This window comes from Bombina bombina, chromosome 2 (assembly GCF_027579735.1).
Source record: "Bombina bombina isolate aBomBom1 chromosome 2, aBomBom1.pri, whole genome shotgun sequence".
In the NCBI taxonomy this organism is placed as follows: Eukaryota; Metazoa; Chordata; class Amphibia; order Anura; family Bombinatoridae; genus Bombina; species Bombina bombina.
Window position 1 is genome coordinate 1087655507 of NC_069500.1, and position 25307 is coordinate 1087680813.

The following is a 25307-nucleotide window of genomic DNA, read 5'->3' on the forward strand; positions in this document are numbered from 1 at the left end:
GCGAGCCTGCAGGCTCACCAGAAACACAGGCCCTCAAGCTCTGTATGGAGCTTGATAGATAGGCCCCTCTGTGAGAGATTATATACAATTTGTGGTAAGTCTGCTGGTTCCATTTATGTGGCTTAGTAATATGTTAGGATTAAATAATTTTATGGATCTCAGCTGCAGACTAGACGAAATGTCCCTAGAATAAGGGTGAATTAGTTTCCTGTATGGTAAACTCAGAATATATGTGAGTTGTTCAGGAACTTTACTATAAAGTTATATTTGTATCACTGCCAAATATGAGCTACTTTTGCTTAAAGGATCAGTCAACACAGTAGATTTGCATAATCAACAAATGCAAAATAACAAGACAATGCAATAGCACTTAGTCTGAACTTCAAATGAGTAGTAGATTTTTTTTCTGACAATTTTAAGCTATGTCTTTCCACTCCCCCTGTACCACGTGACAGTCATCAGCCAATCACAAATGTATACACGTACCATGTGACAGCCATCAGCCATTCACAAATGCATACACAATTATTCTTGCACATGCTCAGTGGGAGCTGGTGACTCAAAAAAATTAACTATAAAAAGATTGTGCACATTTAGTTAATGGAAGTAAATTGGAAAGTTGTTTAAAATAGCATGCTCTATCTGAATAATGAAAGTTTAATTTTGATTGAGTCTCCCTTTAAGTAGTTTTAAGTGAAGTTGTTTGATTATAAGTTGACAATCTTTTACCACAGGATAAAAGTAAATAGTCAGATTTGTTACTGCAGTAAATATGGTAATGTAGCGGTAATCTGCAATGATATATTATTTGTAACGATAATCTGCAGTATAAGGAACAGTCTCTGTAAATAATGTGTCAGGTTCAATAGGCTGATTCCGGATTGCTCAGATGCGTCAGTATATACAAAGTAACGACTTGAGTGAAAAAGAAAAAGGCTTTTGTAACCAATGCGTTACTCAGAGAAACCGGCAAGTCCCTTTGATTTACAGGTGATGTCATCGGCAGTCTTTGTATTTGTGAGTAACATGTAGCAGAGGAGGAGTTATGCTTCGTATCAAGAAAACAACGGATGATTAGAAAAGAACAAGTTCAACATTGAAAAGAGGTAAATCACTGCAGAGTAAAGTCAATACCTTGTACAGGTTGGTCACACTAGTTGAAGTAGGCAGGAAACGATCAGTGTCGTTACGTTGTTCAGGCAGAAGCCGGAAGCTGATGGCAGATAGTATAATAAACTGCAGATTAGAATATAACTGCAGTAGTTGTATAATCCGCAATAAACACCCTGGTAACAAAATGTTGAAGGAAGGTTTAACAGGAACTCAGGATAAAATAGTTGCGGGCAGTATTCCTGAGGGTAAATTACTCAAAAGGAGCTCAGAGAAGACGTTTGCTTAACAGGCTGCAAACAAATTACTAAGCACCTGGATAAGGTGCTTTGCAGATTTAAAGGGAAAGAAGGAGGAGTTTTGACAGTACACTCAGAGCATCCAGCAGAGATTAGAAAGGTCCTGACAGAAATGTTTTTTTTTTATTTTGGGGGGCTTTTTTATTATGATAGGGCTATTAAAATTAGGTGTAATTCTTTTTTATTTTTGATAATTTGTTTCTTATTTTTTGTAATTTAGTGTTTGTTTTTTAATGTCATTTAGTCATTTTTGTTTTTTGTAATTTTAGTGTTTTTTTTTAATGTTATGTTTTAGCGTAAGGCAGGTTAGGTTTTATTTCACAGGTAAGTTTGTATTTATTCTAACTAGGTAGTTAGTAAATAGTTCATAACTATTTACTAACTAGTCTACCTAGTATACAGGTAAGTTTGTATTTAGTTTAACATAGTTATTATTTAGTTAAGAATTGTAACTTTAGTTTAGCTGTATTTTAATTATGTTAAAGTTAGGGGGTGTTAGGCTTAGGGTTACGTTAGGTTTAGGGGTTAATGGATTTATTTAGTGGTAGTGATGTGGGAGGCCAGAGGTTTAGGGGTTAATAACTTTAGTATAGTGGCGGCGACATTGGGAGCGGCAGATTAGGGGTTAATAGTTTTATGTAGGTGGCAGCTATGTTGCGGGTGGCAGATTAGGGGTTAATAACTGTATTTAGGTGGCGGCAATGTTAGGGTCAGCAGATTATGGATTAATAACTGTATTTAGGTGTCGGCAATGTCGGGGGCAGCAGATTAGGGGTGTTTAGACTTGGGGTTTATGTTAGGGTGTTAGGTTGAAACGTAACTTTTTATTTCCCCATAGACATCAATAGAGCTGCGTTACGGAGCTTTTCATTCCGCGATTGCAGGTGTTAGGCTTTTTTTCTGCTTCTCCCCATTGATGTCTATGAGCACGTCAAAGTAGTGCTTGATTTTGGTGCAGTATGGAGCTGAACGCAACCATATCGCCCGCACAAGCCTGCTTTTTTAAAACTCATAATACCAGCGCTATATCTATATATATATATTATGAAATCTCCTGTAAAAGACAGAAGAAGAGAGGCGCCACAATAGAGCAATATCGTCTGAAACAAACAGGGAGCAGAAGAAAGAGCTCCCCACCCCTTTCAGTAGTTCTACTCACAGGTGCGGCGGCACAGCCAGAGTGCCAGACACAGCAGATCGGGACTATAATGAGTTGCCCGGCAGACACGCTAGAGCATCAAATGCGTCACCGATGTCATCACGGAAGATCAGCCGGCCCAAGTGATCACCAATCAGCCAAATCCTGCACTGACAGCGTTCCACCAAGGAAACCAGCAACAGCTGCAGGGGGCGGCATTGCACCAGCAGCTCACAAGAGCTGCTGGTGCAATGCTGAATACAGAGAGCGTATTGCTCTCTGCATCCAGTGAGGTCTTGCAGACCTGATCCGCACTGTTGTTAAATAGGCCTCATAATAAACCTTTGTTGTTTGAGAGTGTAGCTAGAATAATGCTTGTGAGCACTGCAACATTAAACAATTTATCCTCTAGAATATTTAATGAACAGCATTAATGAATATCAGCAGCTGTTATAACTTTTAGTTTTGCAGTCACTCTTTACTGCAAATAATAACATGGTTAGTAATACTGTTATGCAATCCAGTTCACGAATATGTCCATGTAAACTGTTTGGTTCAAGAAAAGCTGATTGAAACTTCTCTGCTTTGTTAATATATAAATCATCACTTGTTGCAACACATTAAATATAAGAGCTTACAGCTGATCATTTGTATTTATGGAGTTGAGAAATGAGTAACTGGTAACTGTTGGTTACATGTTACATACCCAATTTATAAAGTTTGCTCATTCTAAAACATAATCCTCTATGAGAATATCTGTAGCATCCAACTGCATAAATGTCTGTGCTGGGGTTAACATTGAAATATTAAGCTGCATCTCTCCTTCCATTTTGGAAACAAGAGAATAGCTTTCCGCTGAATTCAGTTGTGGTTCTAGAACTTCAAATTTGGGGGGGCTAACGAAAGTGGTGAAAACGTTAAAAGACACAGAACACATATGGAGCCACTTTGTAGAACATGCATTGCCCTTCACTGCTCGGGGTGTGCTACACATGCATTGTCCTTCACTGCTCGGGGTGTGCTACACATGCATTGCCCTTCACTGCTCGGGGTGTGCTACACGTGTGTCTGGAGATGCATAGCATCCCCAGCACCACCATAGAAAAGCCACTGCCCCAATTATCTCTTTCTCTCTCTGTTTAAAGTCCATGGGGCTAATTTATCAAGTATTTGGCGGACATGATACGCTGTAGCGATCATGTCCGCCTGACATTAATAAATGCAGTTATCATTGCACAAGCAGTTCTGGTGAACTGCTTGTGCAATGCCGCCCCCTGCAGATTTGCGGCCAATCAGTTGCTAGCAGGGGGTGGCAATCAACCCGATCAGATTCGATGATAAATCAGCCCCTATGTCTTCTTCTGCCCATAATTCTCCCCACAGAGTTCTCTATTCCCAGATGGCATTTCTTTATTCAATACAGTAATTAGGGTAGTCATCATACATATGGAGAAATCCCTTCAGATAAAAGTTAACAAGTTTCTCTTGTATTCAGATTGCCTTATAAGGGATAGATTACAAGTGTCGCTCTAAAGTTAGCGTTCTTATATATATCTGTATATATCTAAACCTGTATATATGCATATAGATATATAGGTATAGATATATGTATAAATTACATTAACATTATCAGATATATAATAAGATATACAGTATATATATAGAGAGAAATATATATTTCAAAATAAAAAAAAACATTGTTTTCTATGTAAAGAAAATTCGGCTAGATTACGAGTTTTTGTCGGTAATGGTGTGCGGTGCTAACGAGCCTTTTTTTCTCACTACTCACTTAAGACAACGCTGGTATTACGAGTTTTCTGCAAGCCGGCGTTAGCCTCAGAAAAGTGAGCGTTGAGCAAAATTTAGCTCCACATCTTACCTCAATACCAGCGTTGCTTAAGTCAGCGGTGAACTGGCTGAACTAGGAAACAATGGGGCTGAGCTGGCTGAAAAAAACCCCTAACACCTGCAAAAAAGCAGCGTTCAGCTCCTAACGCAGCCCCATTGTTTCCTATGGGGAAATAAAAGTTATGTCTACACCTAACACCCTAACATGAACCCAGAGTCTAAACACCCCTAATCTTACACTTATTAACCCCTAATCTGACACCCCCAACATCGTCGCCACCTACATTATATTATTAACCCCTAATCTGCTGCTCCAGACACTGTCGCCACCTACAGTATACTTATGAACCCCTAATCTGATGCCCCCAACATCGCCGAACCCTACATTTTATTTATTAACCCCTAATCTGACCCCCCCAACGTCGCCGCAACTATATTAAATTTATTAACCCCTAATCTGCCGCTACCAACGTCGCCGCCACTATAATAAATTTATTAACCCCTAAACCTAAGTCTAACCTTAACCCTAACACCCCCCTAACTTAAATATAATTTAAATACATCTAAATCAATTTACTATAATTAACTAAATTATTCCTATTTAAAATGTAATACTTACCTGTAAAATAAACCCTAAGCTAGCTACAATATAACTAATAGTTACATTGTATCTATGTGTTTATTATTATTTTACAGGCAACTTTGTATTTATTTTATCTAGGTACAATAGTTATTAAATAGTTATTAACTATTTAATAACTACCTAGTTAAAATAAGTACAAGTTTACCTGTAAAATAAACCCTAAAATAAGTTACAATTACACCTAACACTACACTATAATTAATTAACTAAACTAACTACAATTAATTACAATTAAATTAAATAAACTAAATTACGAAAAAAAAACAAACACTAAATTACAGAAAATAAAAAAGAAATTACACATTTTTAAACTAATTACACCTAATCAAATCCCCCTAATAAAATAAAAAAGCCCCCCAAAATAAACAAATACCCTACCCTATACTAAATTACAAATAGCCCTTAAAGGGGGTTTTTGCGGGGCATTGCCCCAAAGTAATCAGCTCTTTTACCTGTAAAAAAAAAATACAATATCCCCCCCTAACATTGAAACCCACCACCCACACACTCAACCCTACTCTAAAATCCACCCAATCCCCCTTTAATAAATCCTAACACTACCCCCTTGAAGATCACCCTACCTTGAGACGTCTTCACCCAGCTGGGCACAAGTGGACCTCCAGAGGGGCAGAAGTCTTCATCCGATCCGGCCAGAAGAGGACATCCAGACCAGTAGAAGTCTTCATCCAGGTGGCATCTTCTATCTTCTTCCATTTGGAGCGGAGTGGGTCCATCTTGAAGACATCCGACGCGGAGCATCCTCTTCCATCTGATGGCGACTGAAGAATGAAGGTTCCTTTAAGTGAAGTCATCCAAGATGGCATCCCTTCAATTCCGATTGGCTGATAGAATCCTATAAGCTAATTGGAATTAAGGTAGGAAAAATCATATTGGCTGATACAATCAGCCAATAAAATTGAAGTTCAATCCTATTGACTGATCCAATCAGCCAATAGACGAGCTCAATTCTATTGGCGGATTGCATCAGGTAATAGGGTTTTTCCTAAGGAACTCACAAGAAGAAATGCGATCCACGCCGGATAAATTAAAACTTGATTTATTCGTATCATTAAAACAGAAGGAAGACTTGCAGCATGAGCACAGCACTTGGCTTACGCGTTTCGGCTGACAAGCTGTAATCATAGCCTATAGTGCTGTGTTCACCTCTGCTTATTAAGAACATGAGGAGAAGCCCATTGGCTCAGAATCAATTACAAGTTAAAAACACTTGTGCGCTACCCTGTTAACTATTTTATCACCTGACAAGAAAAGAGCAAAAGGGGGCAAAACAAATAATCACATGAATGGCATAATGAAACAAATACCAAAGATAAATACAAAAACAGATACAATTGCATAGAGGGATAAACCATATGTGAGATCCTTATCAAATCCATTTGGAAATGGGAAAGATAAATAATATAAACCACTTGTTTTATGTATTCATATGATAATATATATATATATATATATATATATATATATATATATATATATATATATATATATATATATATATGGATTTTAAGTTGTGAAAAAGCTCCAGAACACAATCAGAATTTAATTCTGAGAATATGCTAGGTATTTAAATGAGGGAATATGAATAATACTTTCCTCATAAAAATTATACATCTGGTGGGTCATGTTGGATAAAAAGTATATGACCAAAAGGACACTGAGTTATCTGCCCTAATTTGTGACATTATGTGTCCCCAAGGACCTATGATATTATTAACTGCAATCAACATCCCTGATAAACAGTTTCTCCTAATTAGTATGATACACTAACTGCAAAATTTATAAACATGACATTCATATCAGTATAGCTAATATGCCTAATGGTTTATCATAAAGCCTAAACTACATGTTAGATACACTATTACTACCAGTAATTTATCATGTCAAATTTAGAATTTAGTCCCTTGGGGACTCTGGTTTCCATTCTAAAAATCCAAAATATTTCTCTCTTTGCTAGAAGTTGGTCAAGGTTACCTCCCCGTTTTGGTAGAACTACTTTTTCAATAGCGCACCACCTGAAGGTGTTTAGATTGCCATCATGTATTTTTGCAAAGTGCTGTACCAATGGAGTGGATGCCTTGTCCAGACTTATAGTAGAGAGATGTTCCCTAATTCTTTAATTCATGTCTCTTGACGTGAGGCCAATGTATTGTTTTTTACACTGGGTACATGTAATCAGGTATATAACATAACTGGTTCTGCAATTCAAGCAAGAGCATATGTCATACTTGGTACCATTCACTATTGACTCAAAGTCTTTGGTGATTTGGACAAATTCACATGGGCGACAATGATGGCTCCCACATTTGTACATGCCCACTTGAGTGAGCCAGGAAATATTTGTATTGTGAGTTTTTTTCAATTGTGTTGGTGCCAATAGTGAACCAAGAGTCTTACTTCTTGTGTAGGAACATCTGATTCCTGTATCCACAACCTTCTTTAGCTGATCATCAGCTGCCAAAAGTGAGAAATTCTTTCTCACTATCTTGCAGATCTCATGGTATTGGGAACTGAACTCTGTAACAAAGTTCACTTTGTCTGACTTGTCATTGTTCATACCTGTCCTCTTATCTACTTTTAATAACTGGGCCCTCGGGATTGACTCAACCACCGCTTCTGCCCTAGCTATATCTTTGTTGGGATATTTCCTCTCCCTCAATCTTTGTTTGAGATCAAAAGCTTCTTTTCGATACTCAAAAGGGTTTGAGCAGTTCCATTTTAGCCTAATAAGTTGGCCCTTTGCTATCACAAACCTGATCTGCTTGGGATGGCAGCTATTGCCATGTAAGATAGTATTCCCCATTATGGGTTTGCAATATACACAGGTGGCAACCCCCTTGTCTGTTGTACCTTTTAGTGACAAATCCAAAAAATGTATTTCTACCAGATTAGTCTCACAGGTCAATCTTAAACCCATGTCATTGGAATTATGGGACTTCATGAACTGTTCAATATCCTCTGCTTCACCCTTCCAGACCAAAAGCAGGTCATCAATGTACCTGTAAAAAAAAGTAGAAGTAGATAAGAGGACAGGTATGAACATGAGATCTGCAAGATAGTGAGAAAGGATTTCTCACTTTTGGCAGCTGATGATCAGCTAAAGAAGAAGGTTGTGGATACAGGAATCAGATGTTCCTACAAAAAAAGTAAGACTCTTGGTTCACTATTGGCACCAACACAATTGAAAAACCCTCTCAATACAAATACCTCCTGGCTCACTCAAGTGGGCATGTACAAATGTGGGAGCCATCATTGTCGACCATGTGAATGTGTCCAAATCACCAAAGACTTTGAGTCAATGGTGAATGGTACCAAGTATGACATACGCTCTTGCTTGAATTGCAGAACCAGTTATGTTATATACCTGATTTCATGTATGCAGTGTAAAAAAACAATACATTGGCCTCACGTCAAGAGACATGAATTCATGAATTAGAGAACATCTCTCTACTATAAGTCTGGGCAAGGCATCCACTCCATTGGTACTCCATTGGTACAGCACTTTGCAAAAATACATGATGTCAATCTAAACACCTTCAGGTGGTGCGCTATTGAAAAAGTAGTTCTACCAAAACGGGGAGGTAACCTTGACCAACTTCTGGCAAAGAGAGAAAGGGACTAAATTCTAAATTTGACATGATAAATTACTGGGAGTAATAGTGTATCTTACATGTAGTTTAGGCTTTATGATTAACCATTAGGCATATTAGCTATACTGATATGAATGTCATGTTTAGAAATGTTGCAGTTAGTTTATTATACTAATTAGGAGAATCTGTTTATCAGGGATGTTGATTGCAATTAATAATATCATAGGTCCTTGGGGACACATAATGTCACAAATTAGGGCAGATAACTCAGTGTCCTTTTGGTCATATACTTTTTATCCAACATGACCCACCAGATGTATAATTTTTATGAGGAAAGTATTATTCATATTCCCTCATTTAAACACCTTGCATATTCACAGAATTAAATTCTGATTGTATTCTGGGGGTTTTTCACAACTTAAAATCCATATATATATATATATATATATATATATATATATATATATATATTATCATATGAATACATAAAACAAGTGGTTTATATTATTTATCTTTCCCATTTCCAAATGGATTTGATAAGGATCTCACATATGGTTTATCCCTCTATGCAATTGTATCTGTTTTTGTATTTATCTTTGGTATTTGTTTCATTATGCCATTCATGTGATTATTTGTTTTTCCCCCCTTTGCTCTTTTGCTGTCAGGCGATAAAATAGTTAACAGAGTAGCCACTTGCTGCCTCTTTGTTCTCTACCACCTACACCTTAATTCTGCTTTTGGACCATTGAGAGTTCCTGGATGCCGATGAATAAGTCTACTGGGTGACTATATTGACCCCAGTTTGCCCCTGTAGCACCAAGGGAGGTGCTTCTTCAAATGTGAGTGCATTTCATATATTCTATTATTTATTTGCATCAGCAATACTAGGCCATATAGGCACCTTTTTGTGCTTTGTATTGTCCTCTACAGATCACAACATATCCACCGGAGGTCAGTCTTCTGGGTGACTGTTTTTGACCCCAGATCGTTCCTTCCACACCACTAGGGGTGTCTTATCTCATGTGAGTGCAACCATTACACCCTTATAATCTAAAAATATTCCCAACAATATTGGGCCATGTGGTGCTTCTGTCCTCTTCTATTTACTAATAATTACAGTCATGGCCAAAAATATTGTCAGATAATGCACCACTTTGTCCAGAAAATTGTTGCAATTACAAATGTATGGCATTCTCATGTTTATTTCTTTTGTTGGTATTGGTTTGACTCAAACAAGTGGAGAAAAAAAGCCAAATCTGACGTTCTACGCAAAATGGATTGGCACCCTCAATTTGAAATTGGGTAGCATACCCCTTGGAAAAAATAACTGAAATCAATCACTTCCTGCAACCATAAATGAGTTTCTTACACCTCTCTACTGGAATTTTGGACCACTCTTCTTTCGCCAACTGCTTCAGGTCTCTCAGATTGGAAGGGTTCCTTTTCCCAACTGCTGTTTTGAGATTTCTCCACGTGTTCTCTACTGAATTGAGATCTGGACTTATTGCTGACCAGTTCAGTACTCTCCAGTTCTTTGTCTTAAACCATTTCTGGGTGCTTTTTGACATGTGCTTTGGGTCAGCAAAATCCAACTTTCTGAAACTGGGCCCTACATTGCACCACAGAATTCTTTAGTAGTCTTAAGATTTCATATTGCCATGCACACACTCAAGACATCCAGTGCCTGAAGCAGCAAAGCAACCCCAAACATCAGTGGACCTCCACCATGTTTGACTGTAGGGATTGTATTCTTTTCTTTAAAAGCCTAATTTTTTTTCTGAAAACAGTAGAATGTGGGTTTGACCAAAAAGCTGTAATTTTGTTTAGTCTGTTCACAGCACATTCTCCCACAAGGATTTTGGCTTCCTCAGGTAAGTTTTGGCAAACTCCAATATGGCTTATTTATGTTTCTGTGTCAGCAGTGGGGTCTTCCTTGGTTTCCTACCATAGCATTCCTTTTCATTCAGATGGCGACGTATAATGCAAGCTGACACAATTGTACCCTGTACAAACTTGAGATTAGGAACGGCGCCAAATGAAATTGAGAAGGGCACAGAGTCAAGGGCCAGTTAAACCCCCACCGCATACATATGAAAAAATGAGTACTCCAGCCCAATCGTAATCTTAAAAAGGGACCTTTATTTCTACATATGGTCCAAAGTACAAAAAAAGAGCAACGTTTCGGACCTACATTAGATCCTTAATCATGACCAATGATTAAGGATCTAATGTAGGTCAGAAATGTTGCTCTTTTTTTGTACTTTGGACAAATCAAGGTCCATTTTTAAGATTACGATTGGGCTGGAATATTCCTTTTTTCATACATGTGTACCCTGTGCCTGAAGGTCAGCTTGAATTTGTCTGGAAGTTGATTGAAGTTCTTTGTCCACCATTCGAACAATCCTTTGTTGCAATCTTTGATCAATTTTTCTTATTTGTCCATGTCCAGGGAGCTTAGCTACAGTGCCATGGGCTGTAAACTTCTTGACAAGGTTGCGCACAGTGGACACAGGAACATTAAGATCTCTAGAGATGGACTTGTAACCTTGAGATTGCCCATGCTTCAATCAAGGAAAGCAGTTTAAGACCCGCTCCAGCCATAAAAATGCCAAAGTGGTATAATGATATTACAGGTGGAATGTCCCCAAATGAGCAAGTAAAATATGGATAGCGGTCCCACAATAACACAGCACAGTGTATCCCCAAGGCAGCAAAACAAGGAAAACTAAGTTAGCCCCGTCAGTTACTCACCACCCTTTGTATCTTGAAATCCTTGCTGCTACCGGGTAGATGCTTGTGCTTTCAAAGAGAGGGGGATCCTCTTCCATGAGCCCTGTGTCTGGGTACTCGAATTACATCATAGGACACTCCATTACCATGTGACAAAGTACGCTCCAATCAGCAACGGCTGAACCACTGGGCGAGCTGAAAGGTGCCTGGCTAGTGGGAATTGTAGTCAGCAACAGTTACAGGAAAATGTAGCCGGTACACTTTCAGATAAAAAATAAGATCTTTATTAAGGTCACGTATAAAAACAGATGGTCACACCTAACATGTTTCGGCTACATTGCCTTAGTCCATGCTTTCCCACAATTTTTGTGGCACACAGAGAAAAACAACAGAAAGGTTGAGTAAATTTTTCCCCATTTTAACTGGTTGCTGGTGTGATTTCTATATTACCAGCACCTGTTAATTGATACAGTTGAGTTTAATTACAAATTACAGGAGCATCACAGACTTGGAATGCAATTATTTCTCACAATTTTAAGAAGGTGCCAATAATTTTGTCCAGTCCATTTTTGAAGTTTTGTGTGGAATGTGTCAGATATGGCATTTTTTCTCCAATTTTTTTGTGTCATACCTATACAAACAAAAGAAATATACATGAGAATGCCTAAACATTTGTAATTTCAACAATTTACTGAGTGAAGTGGTGCATTATCTGTCAGAAATGCAGGGGTGCCAATATTTTTGGCCATGCCTATATTATAATTACTGTAAAATATACATATATATATATATATATGTACATCTGTGCTATGATAAATGCCGACAGCGTATGCCATCGGCATTTATCGATGTGCAGTGGACATGATACGCTACATCGTTTAATGTCCGCTCACACTTTGATAAATATACCCCAAAGAGTGCAACCTGAAGTGCGTTACACATATTTTACATTCCAATGTTATTCACATTGAAATGTTTTGTTTTGTTTTTAAATTTATATTTCTATTTATATCTGATAATGTTAATGTAAAATATATATATATTTCTATATATCTATATGAATACAGATATATAGGTATAATAGGTATATATATATATATATATATATATATATATATATATATATATATATATATAGAACAATTTTTGTAGAATGAAGGGTACTCTCAGGTTTTTTAGTATTTGCATAAAGATATTTATTCTTAACTTGACTATGAAGAATTGTTGATATTAAGAATAAATATCTTTGTTTTGCAAATACTAAAAAACCTGAGAGTGCACTTCATTCTACAAAAATTGTTCTATATATACTATTAAGGACTGCACCCAGGTGTGTGAGAATCAACCAAGGTTGGAGTGTTGGAAAACCTGCTAATATATATATATATATATATATATATATATATATATATATATTTATTGAAAATAAAATTTAAAAAAAAGTACTGTATAAAAAAAGTGAAAATATGTGACCAATGCATGCACTACTAAACATTAAATAGAAATATGAAATCTGAATAAAATAAACATATCAACACTCACAATACAAAGTCCAGAGTGAGTACTCAAACACACAAATTTTAAGCTCTAAAATAAATGGATTTCTACAGAGAGCTATTTAGTTGCACATTTTTGCATGAGTGAGAAACAAATATAGGCCAGTGATGTCTATTAATTTAGGATGATCAACCATAACTTAGGTTGATCTTGTACAAATTGTGGGCTACCTTTTACAGCATAATTTAATAATTTAATAATTTTTAATATTACTTCTGGTTGCTGTTTTATTGGAATTCAGTATGATCAGTAATGATTATTGTGAGTCATTTAAATTCTATGATCCTCTATATAATTTTGAAGATGGTAGTAAATTTTAAATAGTAGGAACACAGTGATGTAAAATACGTGGTGAGTTTAGAATTCTTTATTAAAGGGACATGCCACCCACATTTTTTCTTTTATGATTTAGAAAAAGAATGCAATTTTAAACATCTTTCTAATTTACTTATATTATCTAATTTGTTTTATTCTCTTGATATTCGTTGATGAAAAGCATATCTAGATATGCTCACTAGCTGCTGATTGGTTGCTGCACATAGAAGCCTCGTGTGATTGGCTCACCATGTGCATTGCTTTTTCTTCAACTAAGGATATTTAAAAAATTAAGCAAAATAAATAATGGAAGTAAATTGTAATGTTGTTTAAATTTCTATTCTCTATCTGAATCATGAAAGAAAGATTTTGGGTTTAGTGGCCCTTTAATTAGAAACTGCATGACTTAGACTAGCTAGATATTAAAATTCCTTATCAAATGTATTTAAAGGGATACTACATTTTTTAAAGGGATAATTGTATTTAAAGGGATACTACGTTTTTTAAAGGGATGATTGTATTTAAAGGGATACTACATTTTTTAAAGGATTAATTGTATTTAAAGGGATACTATGTTTTTTTCTTTCATGATTCAGATAGAGCAGGCAATTTTATACAACTTTCTAATTTACTTCTGTTATTAATTTTTCTTCATTCTCTTGGTATCTTTATTTGAAAAAGCTATCATTTAAGCTTAGGAGCCAGCCCATTTTTGGTTCAGCACCCTGGTTAGTGCTTGCTGACTGGTGACTACATTGGCTACACCAATCACCAAGCACTACCCAGGTGCTGAACTATAAATGGGCCAGCTCCTAAGCTTATATTCCCAAGAGAACAAAGAATAATTGATAATAAGAGAAAATTAGAAAGTTGCTTAAAATTGCCTGCTCTATCTGAATCAATAAAGAAAAAAAAGTGTGGGTTTAATATCCCTTTAAAAGGGTCAGAGGAAAATGTCAGGTTTGGAGTAACAAAGAGGGGGATATATAGGCAATAACAGGGGCACAGGGGTTGAGCAGGGAGACAATTCAGCATGATGTTTTTAGCTGTGCTGTGTGTCCTGTGTTATTTACTTCCTTATGTTTTTTTGGATTCCTCCACCCCTGCCACTATGCCATCACCAATGGTGGTCCAAAAAAAATGTTTGATTGAGAGTCAGACATTACATTTAAAACACAGTAATCTTAAAATATCAGGTACTACAGGTCCAACTGAGCATATATTGCAGCCCATTTATTTGACCACATCTGTCATATAGCTTAACTCTGGCATCATTAGAGACCTTCTTCTCTATTAAACCGCATGAAATACATATGAAGACAATATCTTGGGAATAGAAAACCACAGCTTCAGTTGAAACTTTGCTGAAATATTTGGAGTTTAAAGAATAAAGCCGTCTGCAAATGTTTCTTGCAAAGTGGGTTTAAAAGGGTAATTAACTTGTGTATTTATTCCACTAAGCCTGAAAATGTTCTTGTAATTATAATTAATTTGGTACATAGCGTTTTAGTTTCTTTCTATTTATTGACTCTTCACCCTATTAAACATGCATTGCAACTCTGTATTCTGGAATGGCATTACAGGCTACAAAATTGTCATCAGTCCAAAGCATTACATCCATATCTCTTTTTTCTCCTGGGAAGGAAACATTAGTAACATTTAGGCATTGCAAATAAGATGGCTGAAACTGAAAATGTTACTGAGGAAGGCTAAACCATGTCATGAAAACAATGACATAACTTCACTTCTTAACCAGAAACCTTCTGATGTATCAACAGCTCTATACCAAAGCACAAACTAGACTTACAGAGCACAGAGACAACTTAAAGGCTATTTATGATGTAATTGTAGATGCCATACCACACGGTAATAGGAATTTTATTGGCCATGTTATTTATTATATAATACATCAAGATTCTTCATAGAATGGGTTGTGGCCAAATACTGGGTAACAAGTAGGGTTGCGCGGTGTCACTCACAAAAATACCGGACTGATAAATGGGGGGGGGGGGGGGATGGGGGAGAAAATATACATATATAATGATATACATATATATATATATATATATATATATATAGATAGATAGATAGATATGTTCTCTCTCTCTATATATATGTCTGTATAATTTTATAGATAGATAGATAGATAGATAGATAGATAGATAGATAGATACAGCAATAAAGGAAGCACTCGCTGGGACTTAAAATATAGAATATTTTATTCTCCCAATCTAGTAGTGACGTTTCAGAGATGTTATCTCCGTCCTCAGACGTTGCACCCCGGACAACATAACACCTGAAAAAGTGTGTGCAGAGCTCTTGGAACTATTTTATTTTTATATATATATATATATATATATATATATATATATATATATAGTGATATCGATCAACCCCAAAAAGGAAGAGAAGACAAGCGTCTTCTCTTCCTTTTTGGGGTTGATCGATATCACCATATGCTTTTTCACGCAGCACCCCGGCGGATGCCTTAAGTCACAGTGAGTGCACTTGTTTTGGATACTTATATATATATATATATATGTGTGTCTATATATATATATGAAGTTAGCACAATAAAGGAACATGTTAACCACTCTTTAATACACAGAGGGGTGCACATCTGCTATATACTGCATCTAAAATCATTTTTGGGGGGGCTAGTAGATAAAATGTTCATACAGCTACACTATTTTATATATATGTATATATATATATATATATATAAAGTTAGGGGTGGACAGCACATCCAGACCGGACCGGGTACACATCCCATGACCCACAAACAGGTTCAGCTTTGGTTGCTATCGCACTCACATAAAGCTACACTATTTGCAGAGTCACAGGCAGTTAACCCCGGGCCTGTCTGGGTGCAGGTCAAAAGGGTGAATTACAGAAACAAACACAGTTACACACACATAAAAAAAAGGGGAACCCGGTCCCGTCTGGATGTGCTGTCCACTCCTAACTTTGCTTACGCCCAGAGTTATTACATAAGTCTGTGAACCCTGACTTGTTCCCAGTTTGTTTATTAGCCTGCCTTTGTGTGTGTGGCTGCAGTTGTGTGGCTGTATTAGGGACTCAGGCACTAGGAAGAGACCCTGACGTGGTGCCTGAGCTTGTCCCATTTGGCCAAATGCGGTAACTAACTCTTCCAGTTTTGCTTTTATTCTTAGCTGAGAGCTGGTGAGCGAGTGCTGGACTTTTTTTATGTGTGTGTAACTATATATATATAAAAGATTAATTTCTACATGCACTGGACATTACATTATCCATTCCTGACCTGCTGTCTAGCTGTTGAGTCTTTCAGGCTAGCCCTTAAAAAAATTACCTCTTTCAAACTCTTGCCACCAGTTCTATTCCTGCTTATATATCCCTGAAGCAGTTTAATTAAATGTAATCTGGTCATTTCACAACCTCCAGAAAGCACAAACTTGAACTCCCTGCTAACTTTCTGATCCTAGCAGTGAATTTTTCCTATTTCTTCCATTATTTAACTGATGAAGTGTGATGCTTGTTTCTGTTTGCACTTTTTACCAATAACAGAGGCTACATATTCTCCCAGACCAGAACCATATATTGCAACCTTGTTAGAAGCTCTGTCCTGCTGTCCCACCTGACATGTCACCTAATTAATGTAGGTCCCAGCTTCAAAAATGTGAATCTGGTCAAAATCTAAATTCACCCAGAAACACAGTAGCACTACTCAGCCATTCCTATAGACTGCCCCAACACAAACTGCCTAGCCATGCAGGCAGAATATATAAAATCTAACCCTGGGCTACCTAACACTGAATTCACTATTTCTGCATACATGCAAACCAGTCATACTATCACAGTATACTATATTGTATAGTCTCAGAGTTACTTGCCAGAATAGCCTCTCCATTCCCAGATAGTGTCCAATACTGAGTACTAAAAGTTGCAAGACCAGCACTATACAGAGGCAAACAAGTCTGACCTCATCATCAGCACAAGTAAAAGCAAATGTATTGCTAGTAAGAAAATTAATACACTGTAAAATTTACAAAACTGCAAACACGTTGTTTCTATTTGATAGCAATAACACACTTAGTGCTAGATTTATCAAAGGCTAGGCGAACTCTGTATGTGCCTCACCTGTAACTGCACCCCAGCTTGCCTCCGGAGAAGCGCACATGTGCGCCTGAATTTATCAAAAAAATTAGACGTAACTTTGGGCAAGCTAACTGGGGCGTAATAATGATAAATTTCGCCTGTCAGAAACAGCATTTACTCCCTATTTACTCCCTATTTATCACAGTACATCCCTATAAATATTGACGCCGCCATGTTTTGGTTATTAAAAAAACGTTATTTAAGTTAATATTTAGCTTATATTTATATTATATAATGTTTCTGTGCTGTTTTTGCCATATGTTGATAATTTAAGATAGCAAAAAATAAATTTATCAATATATCGATAGATATATATATATACAGCAGGTATTGGCAGGTGCACTCTCACTAACACTTTAGTTCCAAATGCCAGGGTGCTAGAATATGGTGTAGAATATGGAAATCAGGAGACAGCACTCACTGGTCTTGACAATACTGGATTTATTCAGTGACGTTTCGGGGAATACACCCCCTTCATCAGACCAGAGTACATAGAATGAAGCAAACATTTACACTGTTCCATAAGACCCTCCCCCAGTGTGAAATTGCGCCAAAATTGTTGCCATGGCAACCACCAAGTGTCAACAAACCCCATACAAATGAAAAACAAATGAATTAAAAAAACAAAATATACCACAATATACCAAATAAGTGAACATTGCAACCATGTACATATACAGAGCAAGTGGGAATCATAATGCAAACGGTAGATACAATTAAAGATCAAACAGAATATCAATAGAAAAAAGTATTCAGCATAGATAGATGTTATGGATTGGCAGCAGTTAACAGGACCAATGAGCAATGCTTAGATTAAACATCTCATTACAGGCTTATACTGAGCAAGCAATATATACATATACAGGGCATACTATCCCCATCATACAGGCAGGTAGACAAGATAGCGGAACGACTATAAGTAGAAATCACACTACAGGCATACATTAGCATATATTAGCAGGGGGTGTCCAAGGTACATGTATTGGGACTTATCTCATTAGTATCAATGTAGCGCTGGCAGGAAGAGGGGCTATCAAGGCACATGAACATGGAGTAACCAGTAAAACACTCTATGCATACAGATAAGGAGAAGATAAATACCTGATGGGTTTAGAGGGATATAGCTCCGCGGAGAGTTGTGTGTGTTACCGGAGATACAATAAGCTTGGAGTATTGCACATGCGTATCGCAATCAAGCAACGCCCCTAAGGCTATCGCTATGTGAAAGTTAATTGGTTAGAGGAGACAAGCCCCTATGTTGTCAACAGGCAACAAACAGCTAAAGACAGCAGCAAGAGCAGCTGGAAAAAGAGATCACTGGATACGCATAGCCAGAGATTGTAAGGAACACCCTTACACAGTGTAAAAATTCATATGGGGAAAGTAAAAATTCATATGGGGAAAGTAAAAATAACTCATAGGGGGAAAGTAAAAATAACTGATCTGCTATATATAGCACAGACACAGTCCCTAACACGGTCAAATGCAGGAATATTGAGCTAATCAATAGTTGGTAGATCCATTAGCACCGGATGGTAAACGGAAGAATTAATCAAGGGGGCATATTGTACAGAAGAGTACATGCACAGTGGATAAAAAAGTACATGTATAGTATATCAAAAAAGCAAATTTTGAGTTTACAAAAAGCCAAATTTGATTAAAAAATAAACAATTAACCTATTGTATTAAAACAAGGGTGGAAAAAGGCACACACAACACAACTCAAGGGATCGCTATGTATACTCCAAATGCATAAAAAATACACAAAAGATATATCCAAATGTCCAATGGCTAAATACACAATGTAAGGCAACCTCCGTTATATGACACACCAAACAAATTTTTTAAACAGGTATTCATATAAACAAACCCAATAGATAGCAGGTATATACATAGACATAGAATTCAATGTCAAATGCCCACGTTTGGGTCTTAAGGATGAAACCAGGTAATCAATGTCCACAATATCCAAAAGCAATGGAGAACATCAGAAAGTAAAAAAATAAGTCAAATGATAAGTAAACCACAATTGTTTCTGTGAACTAACCACAGAGAGTAAACACAGTGTTTACAGGGAACAAAAAGGTGGTTCCTGTGTCTTCTGATGTCACAAGAAGCAATGCCAGTCGATACTCATGTTAAGGCCGTGTGGGTGGACTGTGTTCAATTTATAAATCCATTGTCACGGTCCCCCCCGCGGTTTAGCGGTGGGATGTGGTCAATCAGCTTGAACCTAAGATCAGATACCGTGTGGCCCATCTCCAAAAAGTGCCTGGCAACGGGTTGGTCACTCTTCCCCTTATCGATGGCTGCTCGTATGGCACTTCTGTGATTCGCCATCCTCTTTTTTATGTCATCAGAAGTTTTTCCAATGTAGAATAAACCACAATTGCAGTTTAGCATGTATATCACATATTGTGTGGTACACGTAAGGTAAAGTTTAATTTTAAACAACTCATTCGTGTGAGGATGTCAGAATTGACTGCCTTGGAGCATTGAATTGCACGTCACACAACTGGGGCACTTGAATGATCCTTTTTTAGTGGGTCGGGTTTTTTTTACTGTAACTGTTAATGGGGTCAGTTTTCATCAGTATGTCTTTTAAATTCCTCCCTCTCTTGTAACCAATTCTTGGAGGGCCATACCCATGGTATGGTAATGATGCATCTGATTCAATTATGTCCCATTTCTCTTTCAATGTCATACCCAGTGTCCTTGTGTCTGGGGAGTAAGTAGTGATGAAATTCATTCTGGTCTTGGGGTCCACACTCGTCCTGTTCTCTGTGATATCCTTTCTAGCTTTCTTAATCAGTTCATTATTATAGCCCCTGTTCCGGAACCTTTCCTCCATTTCATTCAGCTGGGTGTTCCTTCTGATGTCAGAAGAGTTATTTCTTGTAACCCGTAGTAGCTGCGCTTTTGGAATAGCTCGTATAAGAGATCTAGGGTGGAAGCTGGAGGCATGCAGCAGTGTATTACGGTCAGTTTCTTTCTTAAACAGGGTTGTACCCAGGCCAGAGTCTTCTTTATAGATTCTTAGATCTAAAAAATCTACTTCGTTGTAGCTTGACACCTCTTTCAGTTTCACCTGGTCACCCATTGTATTCAGGTTTCTCACCCATTCCTGGAATGATTCTGTAGTACCTCTCCACACCACGATGATGTCATCAATGTACCTTTTATAAAAAAGTACCTGTTCATGTTCATATACCTTGAAGACATTCTCCTCTATGTGTTCCATAAAGAGATTTGCGAAGGCCGGGGCCATATTGGAGCCCATCGCCGTTCCCATCAATTGGAGGTAAAATCTCTTCTCAAATTTGAAATAGTTCATCTTCAGGCATAGAGCTAGTAAATCAATGATGAACCCAACCGGGGGTCCAATGTAGGGATGTTATACATATATATAAAAAAAACTGTTGGTACCCATATGCGCCAGTAGAAGCGCAAATTTTTGGCAATAACAGTCTCTTCTTGGCGCTGAGCCTTTGAAAAATTTGTTAAAAGAAGAAAGTACTGCATCACAAGATGTAAAAGCATGTGTTATAATGGTGTTCACCTCAGACTGTATGGCGAAATATACAACACGCAATTGAAGCCGAAATTGCAGTTCCCTATTGGCATAAAGCAATGATAAATAAGAAACTGGGAGTATTTGTAGGTCGGGCTGTTAAATTACTAATGTATATTGTTGCACTCGGGAGCGCGCCTGCGCGCCTAGGCGAATGCAAGCGGAGTGCGAAGAAGTTTCTTTCAGATTTTCACAATTATAGGCGTAGAATGCTGTGAGGAATATGACGATCAGGTCATATGCACCATTTTGAACGGGATTAAAGGAGAATGGCTTTGATAAATCTAGCCCTTACTCTTACTTTCTGAGATACAGCTCTGTGAAGCGCTCTGCCAACACTGCTATAAAACTACAACTCCCTTAATGCACTTCTTTCAGCTCCCATTTCCTAGGAGTTTCTGTAGCTCAATTGAGGTAGCAGTGCCCCCGTAGGATGTGTGGTAGTGTTAAAGGGACACTGAACCCAAATTTTTTCTTTTGTGATTCAGATAGAGCATGACATTTTAAGCAACTTTCTAATTTACTCCTATTATCAAATGTTCTTTATTCTCTTGGTATCTTTATTTGAAATGCAAGAATGCAAGTTTAGATGCCGGCCCATTTTTGGTGAACAACCTGGGTTGTTCTTGCTGATTGGTGGATAAATTCATCCACCAATCAAAAACTGCTGTCCAGAGTCCTGAACCAAGAAAAAAGCTTAGATGCCTTCTTTTTTATATAGAAATAGCAAGAGAATGAAGAAACATTGATAATAGGAGTAAATTAGAAAGTTGCTTAAAATTGCATGCACTATCTGAATAACAAAATACATTTTTTGGGTTCAGTGTCCCTTTAAGTACTGTACCGCACTGTGATAAATAAAAAAACGGAAACAGACATTTAAATGCTGTCCGGGATTCTTCTATAAACTTTACCGGACAGAATTCTATAATACTGGACACCTGCCAACCCTAGTAACAACTTCATTTTTAATGGATTGGAATGAGGCCTACTTAATGTTGTAGATCCTTTAACCCCTTAACGACATACGTCGTACAGGGTACGTCTTGCACAAACTGATCTTTAAAGGCCAGCGACGTACCTTGTACGACGTTGGGGTTGAAAGCGGCTGGAAGCGATCCTGATCGCTTCCAGCCCCTTTCCGGTTATTGCAGTGATGCCTCGATATCGAGGGATCACTGCAATAACATTTTACCCCATCCGATGCAGAGTGAGCCACTCTGTGGCCCTCTCTGCACTGGACATCGATGGCGGGTGGGAGCCGACGTGGGAGGCGGGTGGGCGGCCATCGGTGGATGGGCGGCCATCGGTGGATTACGGAGTGCAGAGGTGGGCGGGCTCGTGGGCGGGATCGAACAGACGCGCGCGCGTGCACAGGGGAGGCGGGCGGGTGCGTGCACGGGGAGGGAGCAGGTGGGAACCATTACACTATGGAACAAAGTTTGTTTAAATTTAGAGGGAGAGAGGGAGGTATACAAAATTTAATCTAAATAATCGAAGTGATCTGGGAGGGGGTGGGGGTTTAGTCTTGTCTTGGGGGGGAAGCTACACTACAGAAAAGTGGGGGGAAAAATAAAAAATATATATTTTTTTTGTAAACTGGGTACTGGCAGACAGCTGCCAGTACCCAAGATGGCTCCCAATAATGTAGAGGGGGATGGTTAGAGAGCTGTTTGGGGGGGGGGGATCAGGGAGGTTTAGGGCTAAGGTGGATCCTACACAGCAGCATATGTAAATATGCTTAAAAAAATAAAAAAATAAATAAAAGATACCTTTTATTTTAGTACTGGCAGACTTTTTGCCAGTACTTAAGATGGCGGGGACAATTGTGGGCTGGGGGAGGGAAGAGAGCTGTTTGGGAGGGATCAGGGGGTCTGATGTGTTAGGTGGGAGGCTGATCTCTACACTAAAGCTAAAATTAACCCTGCAAGTTCCCTACAAGATCCCTAATTAACCCCTTCACTGCTAGACATAATACACGCATTTACAAACATCCCAACTCTCCCTGAAGTTCAGGGAGTCTCCCTGATTGTAATAGCGGCTCCCTGATGCCAGCAAATTGAATGCAATCTCCCTGAAACTCCAAGTACCATGATACAATGTGGCCCAAATCCGGAAAAGTGTTTCTTTAAGGAATGCCTTTAAATGCTGGGATGTTATAGAACCCTCAAAGCATGCATCATTAACCAAAAAGCCCCCACTTATTCTAATAAAATAAAAACACAAATACTACTGTAATTAAACTTCGTATTCTAAAATATTTAAGCATTCAACTAGCATACGATCACTGGAAAATAGATTTGTTGTATGTGGTTGTGCAATAAAGCTACTTTTTTAATGTGACTTTAGTGGGAAACTACTTTAATAAGAAGTCTGTATCTTACTTAGGGTTTCAAGGTGTCCAATATATAACTGTGAGGTGGGGGGTGGCGGCGCAGTAGCGGGTGAACCCACCTCCCTGAAATGAGTTTTTGCAGGTTGGGATGTCTGCATTTAGCAGCCTTCTAATTACCAAAAAGCATCGCCAAAGCCATATATATGTAAATTTGATCGCATTTGGCAGTGAAATGGTGGCATTAAATATGCCAAAATGGGCCTAGATCAATACTTTGGGTTGTCTACTACACTACACTAAAGCTAAAATTAACTCTACAAGCTCCCTACATGCTCTCTAATTAACCCCTTCACTGCTGGGCATAAAACACGTGTGGTGCGCAGTGGCATTTAGCAGCCTTCTAATTACCAAAAAGCAACGCCAAAGCCATATAAGTCTGCTATTTCTGAACAAAGGGGATCCCAGAGAAGTATTTACAACCATTTATGCCATAATTGCACAAGTTGTTTGTAAATAATTTCTGTGAGAAACCTAAAGTTTGTGAAAAAAATTGTGAAAAACTGAACATTTTTTTTTATTTAATCGCATTTGGCGGTGAAATGGTGGCATGAAATGTACCAAAATGGGCCTAGATCAATACTTTGGAATGTCTTCTAAATAAAAATATATACACATCAAGAAATATTCAGGTATTCTTGACAGATATCAGGGTTCCAATGTAACTAGCGCTCATTTTGAAAAAAAGTGTGTTTTTTTCCATTTTTCCTCATATTTTATAATATTTTTAATAGTAAATTACAAGTCCATTTAGTGGAGAGAAAATCAGTATATAATATGTGTGGGTACAGTAAATGAGTAAGAGGAAAATTACAGCTAAACACAAACACAGCAGAAATGTTAAAATAGCCCTGGTCCCTAAGGGAAAGAAATTGAAAAATGGCCTTGGTCCTTAAGGGGTTAATTATCCTTGTATTATTGAGCATTCAGTGAAGAGAATGTATAAAATAATATTGAGATGTATGGTTCATTATTATGTATGTCTCACATAGTATATATGTAACCATGGTTAATATTTTTGTTATGTCTGCAAGCCAAAGATGAAGCTGAACACATTTCAGATGACTAACACATCATATTACTTCACACTTATAGTAGTAGCAATTTCAAGGACCATTCATTTTCTGCAGTGCCAAGAAAATATCTAATGGCAGTGTTATGCACAAACAGATCCTTTAAAAAATGTTTTTAGTAATTTAACTGTGTGAAATAAAAATAAAATATGCAATGCAATTTAACCAAATGGCCAATTAGTATCTACATATTTAATGTCACACCATACCAAAGAAATGCATTTTCCCTATGAATCAGAAAGGAAGTCTTTTCCAGATGTTGCTGTTTATTTTATAAGCCTCTTTTTGACTGGCGCTTATTTTCTCTTGACCTTCTGGACATCTCTCATATACTTTGAAAGAAAATTAAAAAAACAAGAGATTTGCAATTTGTTCAGAAGCAACAAGTTTCCACAAAGGAATTTAGTGCATTTTAATACGCCCTTTTTGTTTATTCATCTAACATCATTATTGATTTATGAAGATTATGTTTTATTATTGTGCGCCTCAACTGTTGTTTTTATAAATGTTACAATATCATTCCAGCATACTTGAGATTTTATTAATGATGTTCCCAGTCCCTGTGCCATAAAAGGAGTGGCGGAAAGAGTTTTGAATATATTCTATCCGTAAAGAAAACTATAGATGCATTTACATTTTACTAGAATGAGTGTTGGTCATGTGTAAAAAGTGTTTATCTCTGTTTCACTATATTACTTTGACAATCATTGCCAGACAGTTATATATTTTCGAACATCAAAGAAGTATTTACCACGTAAAGTAAAAAAATAAGGGAAAAAAGCAAGGAGAGGAAGGAAAGAAGGAAAGAAAGAAACAAAGAGAAATTATGATTTTCTATTAATGCTCTTTTAACAGGGATGAGATATAATTTAAAAACATATTAAGCTGT